Below are 23,531 nucleotides of genomic sequence, written 5' to 3' on the forward strand. Positions count from 1 at the left end.
AGAAGTATATGTTGAGCAACCTTCCGGTTTTGAAGATGACAAGAAGCCCAACCATGTGTACAAGTTGAAGAAGGCATTGTATGGCTTGAAGCAAGCACCTAGAGAATGGTATGAGAGATTAAGGGATTTCCTACTCTCTAAAGGGTTCACAATGGGCAAGGTTTACACCACTCTTTTCATCAAGAAGATTGGAAAAGATCTATTTGTATTGTAAATCTATGTAGATGACATCATATTTGGATCAACCACTCAAGATTTTTGTGATGAGTTTGGAAAGATGATGGCTAATGAGTTTAAGATGTCCATGATTGGAGAGTTAAGTTACTTCCTTGGTCTTCAAATCAAGCAATTGAAGAATGGTACATTTGTATGTCAAGGCAAGTACATCAAGGACATGATCAAGAAGTTTGGCATGATTGATAGCAAAGTCATTAGCACACCAATGGGAACAAATAGCAACTTGGATAGTGATGCAAGTAGAAATATGGTGGATCAAAAATTGTATAGGTCTATGATTGGAAGCCTACTCTATGTGACCGCATTAAGGCCGGATGTCATGTTTAGTATATGCATGTGTGCAAGATTTCAAGCTTCACCAAGAGAAGGTCATTTGAAGGCTACAAAGAGGATATTGAGGTACTTGAAGCATACACCAAATGTTGGTTTGTGGTATCCCAAAGGAGCAAAGTTTGAGCTAGTTGATTACTCCAACTCGAATTATGCGGGATGCAAGGTTGAAAGGAAGAGCACCTCAGTCACATGTCAATTGTTGGGAAGATCACTTGTTTCATGGTCATCAAAGAAGCAAAATAGTGTTGCTTTATCAACCGCCGAAGCCGAATACATATCCACTGGTAGTTGTTATGCACAAGTACTTTGGATGAAGGCCACTTTGAGTGACTTTAGAATCAAGTCCAAGAAAGTGCCATTGCTATGTGACAATGAGAGTGCAATCAAGTTAACCAACAATCTGGTTCAACATGCAAGAACAAAGCACATTGATGTCCGCCACCATTTCATAAGAGATCACCAACAAAAAGAGGACATTGCATTGAGAGTGTAGGAACCGAAGATCAACTTGCCGATATATTCACCAAGCCATTGGATGAGAAAAGGTTTTGCAAGCTAAGGAATGAGTTGAACATATTGGATTTCTCAAATATGTGTTGATGCACCCCCACTCATATGACATGCCTCTCCTTCAAGCAATCCAAGGTAAAAGTTGATTGGCATAGCATACATCCTTGCTAAGGACATGTTTAGTGCATCTAGTTATATTTTCAATCTTATTAGGACCTTTCAAGTGGTTCTATTTTATTAGGCTCATTCATGAAAATCAAATGATTTTGATGTCTATATGGTATCACTATTGCTTCTATGCTTGATTTAATCTAGTGATGGCATATGACATAGTTATGGGCTTGTAAACCTAGTGTTTAATCTAGAAAATGAGCTCTAAGTATTTAACTCAACATGGTACAAGATAACCCTTATTTGGAGGTGTGAAGAAGCTTGTTCTTGGATCAAACTGAGTTAAATATCTTTAGTAAATGATCTAGACTAGACCAAATTTGGGAAAATAATCCTCACCCCATTGATTGACATTGATAATCTCGACCCTACAAGTAATACTATCTATATTTAGAACATTTATGGTCATTGATGACAAAGGGGGAGAGAAACAAAGATAGTAGCAAAGATAGTGAAAAGGGGAAGAAATATCATAAAGGGAGTGAAACATAAAGATATCTTGATATATGACATAGGGGGAGAATATCTTGATATATGATATAGGGGGAGAGATATGACAAAAGAAAGGGATCAATTAAAATTTTGAGCACACAAGTAGGGGGAGCAAGCTCATGAACTTGGATGATGCATTTGAATGCGCATTTCATATGTTTGCTTGCATGGCACAAGTATTAAATTTAAACATCCATGCTTGTGTGATGAATGTTAGTTGTAAGATTGAATGATGAAAAGAAATCACTAGATAACTTTCATTTCCAAGTATTGTTTCCAAGTGGTATTGAGCTAACCATGGTGCTAAGGATGGTATATTGGTGCACTTCGATTGGTATCATGCTTCAAAGGTCCATCTTTTATACCTTAGCATCATTTGGTAGACATTGACTCCTATATTTCCTATCTAAGCATATGTGCAAGCTACAATCCAAACTCTTAGCACATATGTAGGGGGAGCAATTGCTACCATTTGGGGTTCATGAAACTTGTCCATATCCTTTTACACATGGTAAATATGCTTGGGCAAGCAACATGGATTCAATTGAATTTTATTTCATTTCTTTGTGTAAGGGTTGTCATCAATTACCAAAAAGGAGGAGATTGAAAGCTCTAGTTTAGTTTTGGTGAATTGATGAAACCCTAAGTGCTAACCTAGTTTATCAAGTGATCATGAGATAGGTAGCACATTCCAAGTGGTGAAGCAAATGAAGATCATAACATGATGATGATGCCATGATGATGATCAAGTGCTTGGACTTGGAAAGAAGAAAGAGAAAAACAAAAAGCTCAAGGCAAAGGTACAAACCATAGGAGCTATTTTGTTTTGGTGATCAAGACACTTAGAGAGTGTGATCACATTTAGGTTTGATAGCCATACTATTAAGAGGGGTGAAACTTGTATCGGAATGCGGTTATCAAAGTGCCACTAGATGCTCTAACTCATTGCATATGCATTTAGAATCTAGTGGAATGCTAACACCCTTGAAAATGTTTGTGAAAATATGCTAACACATGTGCACAAGGTGATACACTTGGTGGTTGGCACATTTGAGCAAGGGTGGAGAAGTTAGAAGTGAAATAGAGTTGGTCGCAATGATGCTGGCATCGGTCAACTGACCAGACGCTGGGTCGCTCTGTGACCGAACACTGAAGAGCTACGTCCGGTCGTGTTGTCGGTTGGCACAGTGATTAGGGTTAAGCACTGGACGTTGAGCTGTGTCCGGTCAAGCATGATCGGACATGTCCAGTCGGCAAAAACATGTTTTGGACCCTTACTATAAATGACCGAACGCTGAGGGTCCAGCGTCCGGTCAGCTCTGTCGGAGCGTCCGGTCAACATTTCGACCGTTGAGATCAAACATTCAAAGTTGAACGCAAGAGACATGTGGCCGCCATCGGACGATTGGATGCTGAGGAGCAGCGTCCGGTCAGTTGGACCGGAGCGTTCGGTCAGCCCGTGTTATGCCCAGTGATGGGGTATAACGGCTCTATTTTGTGGGGGCTTCTATTTAAGCCCCATGGCCAGCTGTAGCTCACATATTTGGCCATTGTCATTGACATAGCAACCTTGTGAGCTAAGCCAAAGTCCTCCCACTCATCTCCACCATTGATTCATCATCACAGTGAGATTGGGAGTGAATCCAAGTGCATTGCTTGAGTATTTGCATCTAGAGGCACTTGATGTTCGTGTTTCACTGCAGATTTTGCTTGTTACTCTTGGTGGTTGCCGCCACCTAGACGGCTTGGAGCAGCGAGGATCATTGAGCAGAGGGTGGTGATTGTCTCCGGCTCTGATTGTGGTGATTATGAGGGGTTCTTGACCTTTCCCCAGCAGAGAGCCAAAAGGTACTCTAGTGGATTGCTCGTGGCTTGTGTGATCCTCATCTTGTGTTGGTTGTGTGGCATCCTATTGAGAGTTTGGCGTGTGAAGCCAATTAGTGCGTGAACCTCCAAGTGAGTGAATCGCCACAACAAGGACTAGCTTGCCGGCAAGCAAGTGAACCTCGGTAAAAATCATTGTGTTCATCATTGATTCCGAGGTGATTGGTCTTCATTGTTATTCTTTCTTGTGATTGATTGGTTCTTTCATCTACACGGCGATATAACCTTCTTGATCACTCTCTTTACTTTACCGCAAACTAGTTGACAAGCTCTTTAGTGTAGCTAGTTGTGAGAGCTTGGTTGGTTGGTTGGTGTGGTTCTTTAGTTAGCCTTTGAGAGCACACTAACATAGGGTAGTGTCATAGCTATTGTGTGAATAGATACTATCTAAACTAGAATTATGGTAGGTGGCTTGCATTTTGAGTAGGCTAGCGCAACACTTGCTTCGCCTCATAATTGTCTAACCATTTGGTTAAGTGTTGTTGTAGAAATTTTTATTAGGCTATTCACCCCCCTCTAGCCATTAGGACCTTTTAGTTGTAGGTGGAGACTTCATGCCTCAACTCTAAAGGATGGGCATACTATTAAGGTAATGTGTTAGTACATTGTTTTCATTGACTACTCCATGTTTTTCTTACATTGTGTGGCTTGTAATAAGTGCATTACTTAACTATTTTGTAGGTGAAAAGGAACCCCTACCCTCATGAGTGTCAGAGCACTAGGAGGCAAGGAATTTGTGTAGGGGTAACATAGTTCTAGGTGTGCAGTCAGGTGATTGATTGGCTAAAGGAAGATGGAACTCTAGTTACAACAGAACTGCAAAGGAGGTTGAAGGTTGCACACAAAATTATGATGCCCTACAAGAGAGTGTATAAAGGAAAAAATCTTACCATGAATAAGATTTATGGGCCTTAGGGCAAAAGTTTTGATAACCTATATAGGCTTAAGGCCTAGTTAGAAGAATTAAGTCCTAGATCATTTCTTGTCATTGATAATCACATCATCAATAATAGGATCAGGTTCAATAGGCTATTCTTTGCACTGAAACCATGTGTTGATGGATTTCTTAGAGGCTGTGGACCATATCTTGCAGTAGATAGCACATTTTTAACAGGAAAGTTTAGGGGACAATCGTGCATTGCTTGTGCAGTAGATGGGCACAACTAGATGTATCCAGTAGCTGTTGGTGTAATTAACTTAGAAACCAATGAGAATTGGGTGTGGTTCATAAAGAGGTTGAAGGAAGCAATAGGCACCCAAATGACTTGACATTCTGCATAGATATGGCCAGGCAGTCATGAATGGGGTTAGTGAAGTTTTTCCAAATGCTAAACATAGAGAGTGTATATATCACTTAGTATAGAATTTCAAGAAGATATATAGTGGGAAGGTATTTGATGATCACTTGTGGGCTTCTTCATTTTCATGGAGCCCTTACATGTTTAAGAAGCACTATCAAGCAATGGCTATAGCCAAACCTGAGGCAATGAAGTATCTACAAGAAACTCATAAGAAACTTTGGACCAGGAGCCGGTATAGGACATTGTCAAATGTTGATTATGTGACTAATAATTTAGTTGAGTCATTCTATAATTGAATCAAGCCTGAGAAGGTAAAGCACCTAGATGACTTGCTGGACACTATAAGATAGAAGATTTTGATCAAATAGAACCATAGGAAGAAGGTAGCCAAGAAGTTGGAAGGAAAGATTCTACCTCACATCCTATAGAAGCTAAGGGAAGACATTTATAACCTAGATATTGAAGTGATCATAGCCTCCCCTGATGGTGTGGTAGAACTGTGTGCTAAGGGAGGTAGTGGCTTTCAGGTTTGTGGTTAGCCTACCTGACAGAACCTATTCCTATAGGGTTTGGCAGGGGTCAGGAATCCCATGCAAGCATGCAATAGCCTACATTACTTCAATTCCTGGTGAAAAACTGGAAGACCATGTGGATGATTACTTCTTTGTCAACAAATTCAGAGCTGCATATGAGGGTTCCATCCCTTGTATTCCTAACAAAAGCATGTGGCCTAAAGCTACTCATGGCTTTTTCATGCACCCTTCTTTGTCTTAGATCCACAGGTGAAAGCTCTAGTTTGTTTTTGGTTAATTGATGAAACCCTAAGTGCTAACCTAGTTTATTAAAGTGATTATGAGATAGGTAGCACTACTCTAAGTAACGAAGCAATGGTAAAGATCATGGTGATGGTGATGGCATGGTGATGATCAAATGCTTGAACTTGGAAAAGAAGAAACAGAAAAACAAAACGCTCAAGGCAAAGGTATAAATAGTAGGAGCCATTTTGTTTTAGTGATCGAGACACTTAGTGAGTGTGGTCACATTTAGGATCGATAGTCGTACTATTAAGAGGGGTGAAACTCATATTGAAATGTAGTTATCAAAGTGCCACTAGATGCTCTAACTCATTGCATATGCATTTAGGATCTAGTGGAGTGCTAACACCCTTGAAAATGTTTGTGAAAATATGCTAACACATGTGCACAAGGTGATACACTTGGTGGTTGGCACATTGAAGCAAGGGTTAGGAACTTCACCGATGGAGTGTCCACCTGTAGAGTGCGGATAGTCTGACGGTGCCACCGACACCCTAGACAGAAAAGATGGAGGTCACTATAAGTGACTGGGCACTAGTCTCGGTTGGACCGGCACGTCCGGTCAGTGGTAGTAGAGGGCGCGCAGCGTCGGTCTCTAACCGGACGCTGGGTCACTCAGTGATCGGACGCTGACAGGGTGTGTCCAATCCTGCTGACGTGGCAGTGCACAGGGGAGTCACCGTGTGACCGGACGCTGGGTGTGTTCGGTCGAGCATGACCGGACGTGTCCGGTTGTGAAAAGTCATCTTTGGATGCTTACTAGAAACGACCGGCCGCTGGGGTTCAATGTCCGATCACTTTGAGCTGCTGTGTCCGGTCGTCACTTGACCATTGAGATTAGACGATCAACATTTAAAGAGAGAGGACATGTGGCACGCATCGCGTGACCAGACACTGAGGTCCAGCGTCCGATCGATTTGATCAGAGCATCCGGTCACCTCGTGTTGTGCCCAGTGAAGGGGTACAATGGCTCTATTTCATGGGGGCTTCTATTTAAGCCCCATGGCCAGCTCTAGCTCACTCTCTTGGCTATTTGCATTGACATATCAACCTTGTGAGCTTAGCCAAAGCCCTCCCACTCATCCCCATCATTGATTCATCATCTTTGTGAGATTGGGAGAGAATCCAAGTGCATTGCTTGAGTGATTGCATCTAGAGGCACTTGGTGTTCGTGTTTTGCTGTGGGATTCACTTGTTGCTCTTGTTGGTTGCCACCACCTAGACGGCTTGGAGCAGCGGAGGAGGATTGGCATGAGTTGGTGATTGTTCATGGCCATCTCCGGTGATTGTGAGGGGGTTTGTACCTTCCCCGGCGGAGTGCCAAAAGGTAACTCTAGTGGATTGCTCATGTCATTGAGTTACCTCACTTGTGGGTAGGTTCTTGAGGTGTCCAATTGTGTGGATGAGGTTCATGCAACATCTCTTAGCCGCTGAACCACCAAGTGTTGGTCGACATAATAGGGACGTATCATGTTGGCAAGCACATGAACTTCGGGAGAAAATTGTTTGTCTCTTGCCCTTTGGTATTCTCTCGGTGATTGATAAAGTATTCATCTTGTGATTGGTTCACTCCTCTACATGGCGGTATAATCACCTCACTTACTCATTTACATTTCCGAAAACTAGCTATAACAAGCTCTTTAGTGTGGCTAGAATTGAGAGCTTGCTTTGTGGATTAAGTTCATCTAGTGGAGCTCTTTAGTGTAGCAATTGTGAGAGCTCTTAGTGAGTAGTGACCTAGTAAATTGTGTGCCTAGTGATCATAACAACTAGAATTGCTGGATAGGTGGCTTGCAACCCTTATAGAGCTAGAGCAAGTTTGCATTTCACTATTTGTTATACTAATCAAATTGCTCTAGTTGGTTTGTAGATTTTTAAATAGGCTATTCACCCCCCTCTAGCCATATTAGGACCTTTCAACAGGAGGTAGAAGGAAGAATAGGATGAAATCATCACTTGAGGGAGGCAGCAAGAAGAAGAGTGCAAAGAAACATGAGTGCCCCATCTGCCATGAGTTACGACATCACTGGTACACTTGCAAGAATAGGAATCCAGAAGATATATCTGCAATTGAGGTTGAAAGGTAAACTATATAACTAAATTACTTTGCAGATACATGTATAGCTTCAATAACTTAGTTAACTAATGTAACTTTTCCTATGCAGGGATCTTCCAAAGAAAAGGCTAAAAAAGCAGCAAGCTATAACACAGAGACTGACATTGTGGTTGCTACTCCATCCTAGATGGTGTTCCCACACAATGAGGCAGTGGTCAATGCTACACACAAGAAAAGGAAGAGGAAATCTTGTTCTTCTTCTGGTGCCAAGAAGAGCAAGGGGGCAGCTACCACTACTACTTCAAGCTTAGGTCTAAATAGTGTGTCTAACAGGTATGTTTACCAGCTCTTCAATTGATCACAACACTTCTATTATGACTACTAATGCTAAAGCACACTCTGCCTTTTTGCCACAAGGTCTGGAACTGGTTCTAATCACCTAGTTCTAATCCAAACTATGCACCTGGCCCCTTTCCATGAAGACTCCATTACAATAGAGACAGAGCCACTAGAGACTGTGCTGCCCTAGGCTTCACCAAGGAGGAAGATAGGGATCAAGAAGAAGCTCCAAGTTGTAGTAGCTAGCCCATCTAGCCTAGCTTGCCCTGCTTTAAATACTAGAAGTAAGAAGAAGCTCTAGCTAGAGTGAAAGGTGTCTGCTCAATGTTCTTTTGGTGATGTGTGTGGCAGAATCGCCCAAAATAGCACGCTTCCAGAGGCACTCATCTTCCACTAGACACTAAGCACCCCAAAAGTAAGCTACATCGGACGGTTTCATCGAGCACACCCCAAGGAAGAACTTGAATAATCCACATTTTTCCTCTAAGATCCAATAATGAAAATGAGTTTATAATACTTAGTCCATTTCATACAATAAGAGTTCTTAGAAATACATTATTACAATACCAAGTTCAGAGTATGAAATTTAACAGCAGAATTAAATTAAACATCTAATGATAAGATACAAGGATCCGTCTATGCCCACCAGAAGAATTCTCCACACAATAGCTACTCCTCAAGCTATACCTGCAATAGGGGTAAATAAACCCTGAGTACATAACGTACTCACAAGACTTACCCGACTAGTGGGAATAATTTCCCGACTCCAAAGGATATGATAGTGTTGGTGCAAAAAAATGTGGCAATGCAGCCAACACACAACAAGCCGGATGATTTGAGCGAGGTCAACTCATAGATCTTGCTTGGCTTCAACACAAGACCAGTCGATCCTAAAAATTCTGAAGGCGTGCTAGTCAATTTGACCAGCAATTGGCAAGGAGAGAAAGCTTATCAGTGATTTAGGGTGGAACAAACCGGTTTTGCCCCGATAGTTCCAAGTATGCTGCTTCAAGAGCAGCCAAACATGGGGATTAACTAGATAACTGATATGAGGAGGAATCAACTGTTAAGGAATGTGATGCTCACGGGTCATGGTTGATTTATGATAGCAAGTATGATGCAAGTAATATAAAGAAACTTTATCAGCTAGATGGATATAACTAGTGTAAAGCATTGAGCTGATAAGTTTAACAGGAAATGATATAATATGTGAACAAATCAACTATCTAGTATAAATGGATCTACAAACGCTCTCGATCTAATCTGTTACCATCAACAGTGAGGTTTGACTGGATTGATATAGCTATGATAATAGTAACAAACTAAAGCCAAAGATTCTATAAAACTATCTATATATTGACATGTTCATGAAAAATATGCTATATGTGTGAAAGTATAGGCGAATCGGCTAAAATAGCCGATACAGGCATAGCAAACAAACAAAGTACATATCTCGATCATGAACAAAACCACTAATCGGTAATTTCTGATCTAAAGTCTTACCAGTGAGGTTCGACCGGGTCGATGCAGCTATGGTAGTGTCATTAGATTAGATCTCATTAACTATTGAGTTTGTTTAAGATTGAAACATGTCTTTGGATGCATACTATGTTTGATTGGAATAGAGATAAAACAGTCAATCTAGTAGAATTATGTCGTCAATTATGAGATTTAAAGCGTGACCAGATCAAAGGACGACCAATTAAGATGATATGATGCCAATCTATCTCAATCTTAATCAGGCGATTTGTTACAATTAATAAAACATTAATTATAGCAAGATCGATAGCTGGTGAATCAATAAAAAAATAGCAAGGAAAATCTTGCTAATCTTAGCAGATTCGATAACTGATGATATTGTATTAAACAATAAGTTATTTAACACAAGATCGATAACTTTGATCTATATTATAGTTCATAAGAGATCAATCAGCAGATGCAACCTTACAAATAATGATACAGATCGATAACTAACTTATATTATACTCGTAAAAGATCAATCGACTGATGCAGCTTTACAAGTATGATACAAGTCGTGACAGTACTCATAGACAAGCCAGAGGTCGATCAGTCGATGCAGCCCTGCTGGTTGAAGAACTCATCGAGATCTACAATACTCTTACTCCTAAGGGTTGGCGTGAAGCCAAAAAAATAATTGTATTGATTGTCTCCAATAACTGGGGCCTAATATTTATTCCCGAAACCTAAACATGAATTCTACTCAAATATGACTCATTATAATTCTTGGAATAAAAGAAAACATTCCTAACTCAAGATAACTTGGACTCTAATCTTTTTCTTTTTTGTAGAGTCCAACATATTCTCCCCAACGCCATCCGTACATAGTCCATTGACATTGTCTGTTGACGTCATCTATAAAATAGCCGATTCTGACACTGCATCAAAACTAGCCGATATTGATTCACATATGATCGATTCCTTGATGATACAATCTTAGAAACTTCGAGTTCTCGCGTTCTCCTTTCCAAATTTTGGTGTAAACATATGCCCCCCAATTTTGGGATAAAAATGATTTTATTCCAAAATTTCTATTTACCTACTCACCGCGTCACAACTTTTTCTTCCGAAATATATGCGCGACTCCTAATTTCTTGGACCGAATTTTATATAATACCCCAACAGTATCATTTCCAACTCAATCGGCCTATCCGCTTTCCTCTTCTTTCTCGAGCAAGCCTCAACAACCAAAACCGCCATCACCATGGCCTTAACCCTAGCAAATCCTCTGCTCTATCAAGCTGTTATTCAAGTAACCTTCCTCAGATTTAGATCTATTTTGGCTGCAATGGCGGCCAGCGACCATGTCCCTAAGGTATGCTATCAATTTCCCGTCTTCTAAGTATTAGGCGTTACCCTATATTTCCTTTCTTCTCAAATTTATTTCTATCTAGTTTCTAGGACATGAGGAACAAAATTTTTATTCCATCGGCTATTATGCCCAATGTCTATTATCTTGGGCCTATGGGTGACCCTAATCCATCTAACTTTATCAGTCAAGAAACCAACTAAATCCCCTTCAAGCAATCTATAGTAGATTTGTCCTCCTGAAACACCAAAACTCCCTTTAGAAATTGGCCTAAAATGCCTAAGGGATGGAGAGATTGGTTTCATAGGATATTAGGGGAAAAGGCTAGAGATTAGGAGATTTATGACTTAAATCAATGCTTGACACTCTCACTGTCTAGGATGGAGAGGATTGATTCACTTCTAATTTCTACACCTTACTTCTGGTCCAACACCTTAAATACTTTTGTTTTTTGTCACAGCCCAATGACCATCACCTTGGCCAATGTTTACATGTTGACCGGCCTTAGAATAACAGGATCAATGCAACCTTATGACTTCCTAAGTGCTGAATCCAAGATATTAGCCAAAATATCAGATTGCACAGGATAGGCAAGCTACATTCTGAACCACATTAGAGACGGATTGACTGTTGCCGAAAGGAAACATGTAGCTTTCTTGAATATGTGGCTAGAAAGATTTATTTTTTATGGATCATCCTGTGGTCCAACTTTCAATCATAAATACTTGGCAGAGCGTCTAGCAGTCGGTAATGAAATCCCTCTTGAAAAATACCTGCTAGGATCTACTTATCATTTGATGCATCAGGTAGTTGTTCAGTTGCTAAAGAATAAACCAGTGCATACTATTAGTGGCCCTTGGTGGTTAATACAACTATGGATGAACCTGTATATGCACAAAATTGTAAGACCTGATCTCAGAAATCTGAGCTTTCCTTCTTCCAACTTTGCTGAAGATTACAAAGGAAAAGAAGGAAGAACTCGACAGTGCATGAATTATAGTGAAGCTGCATCAGCCATAACAATTGCTGTTGATATAGGCCATCTCTTCAAGAAATTCTATAGAGGATTTGATGTAAACATCCTGACTTGGTTGCCTTATGATGAAGATGAAGACGAAGACATTGAATTAGTTCTACCAGTCAAATTTTGGTTTGAATCAGACTGCTTAGATGAAACAGCTGCAGCAATTTTCAGTTGCATCATCAAACCCTATGTACTACAAGCTAAATTTCGCCATGGCCATGGCAAAATGGCTACCAGTTCTTTTCTCCTAGAAAATCTTCCAACTTACAAATTCTACAACCCTTGTTTCATGGCCCATCAATTTGGCCTTGGTCATCTGCCTCCTCAACTGTTCTTCAAGAATATACTAAAGCCAAGAGAAGATATCAGTAAAGTGATGGAAGCCTCCAGAGTCTTTCAACTAGGATCAGATCTTCCTTCCTTTTACTTGCATGACTAGACAAGAGTCACTTCTCTTCAAATTTGTTCGACTCCTGGTGGCAAGAATGTCACTCCCATATCTTCTGTGGGTCAGTCCATCCTAGATGCATGGCTCTAGATGAAGATTTCGCTTTTGACAGTGAGGTAACTTACCATTCCTTTTTAGAAAAAAAAAATTATTCAATAAATTCCCCTGCCAACTGTTCTAACAAACTTTTTTAGGACACCGAATTCGATCCCCCAAGCATGGACATGAAGGGGCATCCCATTGAATACTATCCGCCATGTCCAACCTCAAGAATGGGATCCACAACACCCATCTTAAAGAAGCTGATGAAGACCCCAACTGCTCCAACAATACTTACATACCAGTCTTCCAAATGCAAGGCAGCTAGAGGTGTGACTTAGAAAACCACCACTGGGAAAAGAATCTGCAGAACCAAACCATCAGCTGCTTAGGTAAATCAATTGATCTCCCACAAAATGATATTCAATTTTTAATTCTGATTCTTTTATCTCAGTTATCAACCATTGCATCCCAATCTACTCTGGGTGTTGAACTATTGTTCCAGGCATTTAAATCAACATCGACCAAACCTTCATCGGCCGATCCTCAAAAGGAGCCAATTTTGATTGAAACAACCGATGCTTCTAAGACAACAGAAGATGAGAACCCTTCCACTTCACTTCCTGATGCTGCCAAGAAATCTCCTCAAAACTCTTAATTTTTATTCAATTTTCACTCTTCTCTGACCATTTATCATGTTAGACACTCCCTGAAGAAACATTCATGCAAGAGCAGAAGTCTGATAGTCCACCAGTTGAAAATGATCCTGTTGATGTTGACACCCAGACTATCGAACCTCCAGTCCAACAGACAATTGATGGTAATAAAGTCATATACCTAGTTTATCTTCCTGCAACCAACATAATCTTTTTTGAAAAATTTCCCTGATGTTTGCAGATACCATTACTGAAAGTTCAGAGCTGATTCAACCAGATAGAAACTAGCCTAGAAAAGGTACTGTGTCTCCTCATTCTTCTTATTTTCAAACAACTTGTTATTTCTTAACAAAATTTTTCCTTACCCACCTGTAGGCACTTAACTCACCAGCTCTGAGCTACTCTTTCAATTTTGAAGAGTATATAGATGAAGATGAAATCAACTCATCAGCCATCTCTTCCAAAAAAGCTTTGTTAGATGAGATAAAGAATTGGCTAAAAGACATGCTGCCAATGCTAAAAAAGAATATAGCCGATTTGGTCCAGGATGCAGATCCGGTCAAAAGAACTTTCCTAGCCATTAAGGGTAACTTGCCTTTGAATCTTGCTAAAGTTTTGACACCTTTATTCAACATTGAGGATCAAGCTCCAAGAGTGAAAAGGGCTTAGAGAAACCTAGCTGATCGCGAAGCTTTATTGGCCAAGAAGAACTCCAACAAACAAGAGGCCAAAGAGCTAGCATAGCTAATCGATATCTTGAAAAACTCCTCCCTTAGGATCGAACCAGAGCTGAACCAACTAAAAGTCAAGCATGCATAACTTGAGAAGGAACTAGAGAACATGAAGGCTGCCATCGATCGCCATGAGTTCAATTTGGCTCAAATACCCAATGCCATTAAACAGAAGAAACAGGAAATGCTGACCAAGGTCAAAGAAGGTAAAGTCATCCGCAGGACCCTCGAGAACATCCCTGGATTAGCCAAAGAAGACAAGCAACAAATCATAGAAGTTGATGCTATCCAAAAAAGCATTGAAAGTAATCCAGGATGTTCTAAACTTGTAATCTGCATACCAATATTTGTAATATATACTTTGTGTAGAACCAATGATAACCATATTTCCTGCTGATCTATTTTATTTCTTATCTTAGCTAAAGAGCCGATTTGAAAATAGCTGATTCTAGGCCTCTGACTTTAATCCAATTAAGTCTGAAAACACAGCCTCCACTAAGAAAACTCCTCAATCTTCCGTTCTCAGTCATCAATGCCGCATTCTCTTTGGAATTAGTGGGGCGGTGCTTCGCCTTCTATTAATTGCGATTGCCTTTTGCATATCCCGAGATATCTGCCATGTAACACCCTAGGTGTTAGGTTTACATAACTTCACCTGCATTGCATGAGCATAATCATCAAGCATTCATATATGAGCTTTTATATATGAAACATACAACTGAAACATGTGAAACATGCCTTGTTATTTTATGTTTCCATATGTGTATGCTTATGATCTTGTGTGAATAAAGGTAAATGGTTGATGTTGGTCACTAAAGCACCTTAGCTACACTTAGGATGACTAATGGAACATTGTTCATGAAGATCACTTTATCTAATTAAGCTCCTAAGTGATGATATGCTTGTTGACCTGGGAAGCATTATGTGTAACCAATGTATGAAATGCTTGTGTGACCTTAGGAATACCTTAACCATGTTTAGAATGTCATTATGAACAACTTTGGTATTCATGACTAGGGCTAGTTTGGTCACAAAGTCATAGTTGTAGTGTAAGTCATCATTTGAAAGTGTGGTGCGCCGAGCGCGCTAGTGCAGTCGGTGGCTAATACGGCCACTGTCGTCATAGATCCTCCCCATGCTCACATGTGAGCTCAGGGGTCTCCGCATGAGGGCCCGGAGGGGCGTGAGTCTGTGAGGACTCCACCTTCACCGGTGGGTGTCCCGGAGGGTCCACCATGGCGCACTCCCAAGACGGATGGTGGCTAGGTGCCATGTTGCTGATGCTAGAGCCGTTACTCCCGATGTCATCATCCATGATGTCAAGGAAACAGGTGGCAGCATAGCTCGCCATCCCCATGAACTCGGACATGAGAGGGTGCAGCGCCAGCACCTTTTGGAGTCCCTAGGCGTATGCGTCCATGGAAGACGCGAGGCCATAGGAGAACCAGTCGTACGACGGTTGCGTTGGGGACAATGGGGTTCTGCCAGGTATTTGGCGGAGGATAGAACGTAGTAAGTAAATAACAGCATGTATATTACTCACAGTGGGGTTTGAGTAGAGAGTTTCCTCGGAAAGAAGCACAGATGCCGCGCTGTCGAAGTCGCGCATCCTGGAGTCGATGGAGGACGTCCCTCCGACAGGTGCCAGGTCATGAGCCTTCTCACGGAGGTGGAGTATGCCAAGCCGGTCGGTGACAAAGTCTAGGCTTCCGAAGAGGAAGGCTTGGGATGGCTCGAAGATGGGTGGAACCCACATCCCAGTGGGCGAGAGTGTAGGAAACTCCAACGAGCCAAAGCGAATCGTATCGACCAAGCCCGCAACCATGGGGGGTGGCAGAAAAATGGGCCATCCGATGACCAAAAAAGTGTTGAACATACAACGTCTTCCCCACGGATGGTGCCAACTATCGGTGCAGAAAGTGACCAACTATGGCAGAACCTCCTAAGTTATAGGACCCACATGCACCTGTCACTGTCCAACGACCATTGACAACTATGCATATGTTCCTGGTAACTTAAAAAGTCTGTCGGGTGTCCTTAGGGAACCCTGAATCATCCATAATTTCCGAGCAGGATCACACTACAGAGTCATTGTAGTATTACAACATTTATTCAAATATATACATCAGAGTAAATTAGCGGAAGTCTTACGATAACATAGTTTACAAACCAGTTGTTTCAAACCTTACAAACTAAGTTCGATAATTATTACAAACCATAGTAGTAGTGGAGTGGCATAATTAACATAAACATAACACATAGAATAAACATCCTACCCAAGGATCACACATTTACTTATCGTCATCGACCTGAACAACGGTCATGCAGCAAGGTCCGAAATAGACCTGCTCATGAGGCTCACCTGCAACAAGGGTCAACGAACCCTGAGTATAAAAGTACTCAACAAGACTTAACTGAAATAAAAACTGAGAAGACTTAGGAATGCAGGTTCAGGTATTCAAGGTATGGCTTTAGCAATAATCAAGTTCTTTTGCGTAAAAGCTCTTTAACAAAATTTTAGTATTTCAACATTTAAACTTCATCAGAACCATATATGAATCCGACATGATCCGTAATGAGATCATGAACTTCATATCAAACTCCTTCTCAAATCTAGCTCAAGTTTCAGTTATTAACTACAATGATGAACAGTGATTTGAGTCTCCATAACCAAGGAGCAATGACGATTCGAACAGATTATAAACCCAGCTAGGGATTCTAGACCACACAACATATGTAGGTCCCCAACTTACATATATCAACCTACTCTCAGGTCTCCTAAAACAAGAACAGGTCCGCGCCACCTGAGAATATAGTACTCCACCAATCCGTCCCAGCGCCACGTGGGTACATGCTATTCCCACCATCTCTCCACTCCCAGTGCGCGATTATCCATTCTTGTAATAGAATTGCCAAGTTAAGGCTTACTGGAGTATGTGGTTAGTACTACAAAGTCTCATCTCATGCAATTCAACAGCGGACGGACCTTAATCGACACAGGCGGAAAGAAGCCGCTCACAAGACCTCCATGTCTTATGGCTTTCACACACCAAGTCCGTTCGGTCTAGATTTATTACTTCCATGTTCACATCTCATGATAACATAAGTAACCAAAGATCCATTTAAAACTCGCAGGTGACAGGTAATCACCCGACTAAGCATGACTAAGCATAACTAGTCATTTACGAATAAAATAGGTAATCAAGGTAGATATGGAAAAACAAGGTTGTTAATGCACCAATTAGGTTTTCACTTGACTCTCAATCATTTAATGCAGTATATAAAAGTAAAAAGCGATAAAATTTGTAAAAGACAAGGTAGGGTTAAATGCATCCGGGGCTTGCCTTCCTTGATGGAAAAGTTAGGTTCCTGTGACATTCCACAAGTATCCGATCCGACCTTAATAGGTGGATTAACCTCCTCCACAACTTGATTAACTACTATGTGTTCACCTTCGTTCACTACACGTAGTAACAATACCATATTTAACATGATGCAGGATATGAAACATGATGCTCGATGATGGATGCAAAATTAACAATTCGGATACAACTTTCCTTCGCAGTATAGCTGCAAGTCAAGCTAACTAAACTCGTCTCATAACACATACATCAATTTCCAAGGATCATTACCAACTAATGACCCAAGGTCATCACTCAATCCAAAATTTCAAACAAAACCTAAATCATTAAAGGTTACTATTTGCTTTTATGAATTAATTATTTAATTTAAAATTATGAAATAAATCAACTTATTCCAATTGAGCTCAAAATTTTAGTAAAGATTCATCACATGATAAGTAAGTGGCAAAACAAATTTCATAATTTTTGGATAATTAATTGAGCCTAGAAAAATCATGGAAATCCATTTGTTAATTAATTGAGCAATTTTCATCACATTCAAGAAGTACTGAAAAATAACATTTCATATTTTTCCTAAATAGTATTCATCATAGAGAGGTCACACAAAAATTTCATAATTTTTGGAGCTTTAAATAAATCTACACAAAAATAACAAAAACATACACTATTTATTCAATTTTGAAAAAGGAAAAAATCATTTTCAAACAGCATAGTCGCTGACATACGGGTCCCACCTGTCATCCCTAACCTCCAGCTTTGATCGCGACGACGACGACGTTGATCGACGCTAACTCACCGACGGTGAGTCCAACGGCGACGGCCAAAGTACCAAAATACTCACAACAATATGGCGCATCGCTTAGAGACACTAGCTAACTCAATCACGGCACGATTCGAGGCTGACGTCGGCCATGGTGGACACGGTGACACAGCAGCACTACACCGGCGTAACAAGGCTGGTAGAGATCAAACAAAAGGCACGAGAAGGTTCAGCAGCTCACCACGATCACGTTGGAGCAAAGAACGAGACCGGAGAAGCTACGGTGATGCGGGTCGACGTTGACAGCGGTCATGGCAGAGCAAACTTCATCGACGATGGTGTTCCGGCGACTGTAGTGGGCAAAATGAGCAAGCAACAATGGATTAAGCACCACAACATTGAGATGGAGCCGTAGGTACACTGATCAAGGGCAATGGCTCACCGGAGGACGCTGGCCACGGAGAGGCGCCTACGACGGAGAGGTTGTTGGCCACGAGGAAGAAGAGTTCGCACCATGGTTTCTCAACGAAATCAGACGACCCAAGCTGGCTGGATGGATGCGCAAGGAGTAGGCAAAACTACTAGGCAGTTTTCTATGACGGAGGAGGCACTGGTTCGATGATGAGGGCTCGCCGGAGATGAGTAAGGCAATGGGAAAAACAGAGCAGAGAAAGGAAAGTCGATGACGACGTCGGAGCTTTATAGCGTGGCCAAGAGAGCGAGGAGACGACACGCAGTGACCTTCACCGCGCCAGCGCAAAGCCAAGGGTGGCCACAGGCGCGTCTGGAAGACCGGAGAAACAACACCAGCGGTGGGGCAGTGGTCGTGGTACTGTTCCTCCAAATTACAGAATTGCCATCCATTTTTAAATTCAAGTTACTCCCAAATTTGTATAACAACTCAAAATTCTCCAAAAATAAAAGTTGCTCAAAATCCAAAGTTCTACAACTTTGCTTTTTTAACCACCCCCTAATTCGGTCTACATTTTGAAATGAACTTTTGAATTCAAATAGGGGACATTTAACGAATTACGCCTTTTCAAATTACTTCAAAATTTTCATAACAACTTTGAAAACTCCAAAAACAAACTTTGTATAACATGACAAGCTCTACACTTTTGCTTTTAGGCTCAACCCCAAAATATGCTTAGATTTTGAAATGAGTTTTCAGGGTAGGATTTAAATACTGAAAATTAGGGTTTTCTTGAAAATTCAAATTCAAACCAAATTTTGAACTTGATTCAAACAATACCATTCAACACATACCACATAAATGTAAACTTGTTTTAGTGTATACATATCAAAGTTTTCACCAAATACACCAAATACCAAATGCTTTGCAATGCATATGATGACATGTTAGGTTTTAATACTTAAACACCCGAGGTGTTACAATCCTCCCCCCTAAAAGAAATCTCGCCCCGAGATTCAAAGCCATATGGTAAGTAATGGAAAAGGAAATGTGCCATGAGAACACATACAAAATCTATTCATAAAACAGCTGAGGTTCCTTTACAAAACACATGTTGTAACAACCGAGCTCAACTAACATTACTCTATATTGATGCAAGAAACTCTAGAAATTTTTCTAGCAAGTAATCTTCGGATTCCCAAATAGCTTCTTCTTCGGAATGTTGATTCCATTGTATCTTGTAGAACTTGATTGTCCTTCTTCGTGTGACACGATCTTTCTAATCCAGAACTCTGATAGGATATTCGAAATAGGTCAAATCTGGTTCAAGTTCTACTCCTTCAACCTCAACATTCTGCTCAGGCACTCGGAGACACTTCTTTAATTAAGAAACATGAAATGCATCATGCACAGCTGAAAGAAGTTCGGGTAGCTTCAAGCGATAAGCAACTTTTCCATACCTCTCTAAAATTTGAAATGGTCCAATATATCGAGGTGCCAACTTGCCTTTAACACCAAAACGGGTAACCCCCTTCATCGGTGATACCTTCAGATATACAAATCTCCCTTGTTAAACACCAATGGTCTACGTCATTTATCTGCATAACTCTTTTTGCCGGGATTGAGCTATCTTCAAATTACTTTGTATTTGCTTAACCTTGTCTTCTATTTCTTTCACAAGGTCAACTCCAAAGAATCTTCTCTCTCTGGGCTCAGACCAACTCAATGATGTTCTGCATCTACGACCATAGAGTGCTTCAAATGGAGCCATTCTAATGCTCTTTTGATAACTATTATTGTATGAGAATTCAGTCAAAGGCAGACATTCATCCCACTTCTTAGAATAGTTAAGGACACAACACCTTGACATATCTTCAAGTACTTGATTGACCCTTTCAGTCTGACCATCAGTCTGTGGATGATAAGCTATACTATATAGGAGTTTGGTACCTAATGAAGTATGCAAGTGTTTCCAAAAGCTAGAGACAAACTGTGTACCCTGATCTAACACTATGGTCTTTGGTACTCCATGTAGACTCATGATTCTTGCTAGATACATCTTGGCATACTGGATAGTAGGATATATACTCTTGACTAGAAGAAAATGTGCTGACTTAGTTAGTCGATCTACAATGACCCATATTGAGTCAAAACCTTTTGATGTCTTGGGTAGACCAACAATAAAGTCCATACTAATATCCTCCCACTTCCAAGCTAGAATGGGTAATGGCTATAACTCTCTAGCATACCTCAAATGTATAGCTTTCACCTTTTGACAAGTGCCACACTTTGCTATATACCGGGCAATTTCTATCTTCATTTTGGTCCACCAAAACCTTTTGTTTCAAGTCATGGTACATCTTATTACTTCTTGGATGAATTGATAATCTGGTAGTATGTGCCTCCTCAAGAATTGACTGTCACAACTCTGGAACCTTGGGTACCACTAAGCGATTCTTGAACCATAGCACACCTTCATCATCTATGCTAAAGCATTCTGCTTTTCCATTCTTGATTCTTTCTTTGATATGGGCTATACCCTTGTTTTCTTTTTGAGCAGCAATGATCTGATCTCGAATAGTGGCTTCAATAGTTATATTGGTTAAACTTCCTTGTTGAATTACCTCTATACTCAACTTTTCCATCTCTTGGCATAAAGTCAAACCCATTGTTCTTAATGTTAGACAATTACACTAACTCTTTCGACTAAGGGCATCTACAACTACATTTGCTTTACCAGGATGGTAATGTACTTCCAAGTCATAATCCTTAATCAATTCTAACCATCTTCTTTGTCGCATATTCAAATCTGATTGAGTAAAGATATACTTTAAACTCTTGTGATCTATGTAAATATGGCACGTATTACCAAGCAGGTAATGCCGCTAAATCTTCAGAGCATGGACAACTGCTACTAACTCTAGATCATGAGTCAGATAGTGTTCTTCATGTTGCTTGAGTTGTCTAGAAGCATATACAATAACTCGGCCTTCTTGCATCAACACACATCCAATACCAATACCTGAAGCATCACAATAAACATCAAATGGCTTCTCGATATCAGGTTGGGCTAATATTGGTGTAGTGGTCAATAGTCTCTTCAAGGTCTAGAAAGCCTCTTCATAATCAGATGACCAGACAAACTTGACTTGGTTCTTCAACAATTCAGTTATGGACTTTGATACTTTAGAGAAATCTAGAATAAACCAATGGTAATACCCCGCCAATCCTAGAAAACTCCAAACTTGATGAACTATGGTTGGTGGTTTCCAATCAAGCACATCCTTAACTTTGCTTGGATCAACAGCAACTCCTTCAGCTGATAAGACATGTCCAAGAAGCTATACTTCCTTGAGCCAGAAGTCACACTTACTGAACTTGGCATATAATTGATGTTCTCTTAAGTGGGTCAGGACAATTCTGAGATATTCCGCATGTTCCTTCTTGTTCTTGGAATAAACTAGGATATTATCAATAAATATCACCACAAACTTGTCTAGCTCAGGCATGAACACTGAATTCATCAGATACATGAAATGAGCTAGGACATTTGTCAAACCAAAAGACATTACCAAGTATTCATATAATCCATATCTTGTGGTAAATGTCGTTTTGGGAATATCTTCAGGCTTAATCTTGATTTGGTGATAGCCTGACCTTAAATCAATCTTGGAGAAAACTTTGGCTCTGGCCAGTTGATCAAAAAGCAAGTCTATCCGAGGTAAGGGATACTTATTCTTAATGGTCACTTCATTTAATGGACGATAGTCAACACATAACCTTAGGGTCTCATCTTTCTTCTTCACAAAAATTGCAGGGCATCCCCAAGGTGATGAACTAGGTTGAATAAACCCTTTCTCAATCAACTCTTGCAACTGAGTCTTCAACTCGGCCAATTCCTTTGGAGGCATTATATAAGCTCTCTGAGAGATCGGAGCTGTTCTAGGCTTTAACTCTATGTTAAACTGAACATCCCTATCTGGTGGTAAACCAGGTAAATCCTCAGGAAAAACATTAGGGAATTCATAAACTACCGGGATATCCCTAATCTCCTTCACAAAAGTTGCACAAACTCTTTCCACTATTCTCCTTAAGGTAGGAAGCTGGATAAGAAGCTGAGAACTACTATCAGGTAAACTCACCCTTAATGTCCTATTCAAAATATCTATAATAGCCTTATGCTAATACATCTAATTCATTCCCAAGATCACATCTATATATTGATCCTTGAGAATAATCATGGTAGTGGGAAAAATATGCCCACCTAGGTTTATGGGTACCTAGTATACTATTTCCTTAGTACACAGACGTCCCCCGGGCGACTGTATAAAAAAACTTTCCGTTGTTTCCCCAATTGGAATTGCATGCTTTACGACAAAGGTTCTATTGATGAATGAATGAGATGCACCAGAATCAAAAAGCATAACAGCAGGGTGATTGGCGACAGGAAATATACCCATCATCACTGGCTCCCCTTCCGGAATTTCTCTAGCTTGAATATAGAACACGTATCCTATCTTCCTTTCATCTTTGCCCTTCTGAGCATTCTGATTGTGGTTCTTGTTCTATACTTGACCCTATTGTTGATTGGTAGGGGCCTTCTAATAATTTTGATTAGCCTGCCTGAGATACGGACATTCCCTAGAGAAATGACTGGTCCTTCCACAATTGTAACATAGATAATTGTGACCCTAGGACGTTGGAGCATTGCCACCAGGAGCATTGGTCTATTGTGCACTCGGGTAAGTTATAGCAGGACAGACATTTGACTGTTGCTCGGCTTAGAATTGTGGCAGACGATAAGGATGACGATAATGGTTGACTAGATGATATATTATCTTTTATCTCTTTTGATTTCCACCAAAGGATCCAGTCGGCACACTCTTCTTTTTCTTGATCTCCTTATGCTGCCTATACTTTTCCTCAGAAGCAATTGTAATATTCACTGCCTAATGATAAGTAACATTGGCACATGTAGTCATCATTGTCTGTAATTTGGTATTTAGACCTCTCATGAACCATTTCTTTTTCTTGGCATCTGTATTGACATGTTCAGATGCATACTGTGATAGGTGATTGAATCTACCCACATATTGCATAACTGTTTGATCCCCTTGCCTCAAAGCAAGGAACT

The sequence above is a fragment of the Miscanthus floridulus genome, chromosome 17 (assembly GCF_019320115.1).
Source record: "Miscanthus floridulus cultivar M001 chromosome 17, ASM1932011v1, whole genome shotgun sequence".
NCBI lineage: Eukaryota > Viridiplantae > Streptophyta > Magnoliopsida > Poales > Poaceae > Miscanthus > Miscanthus floridulus.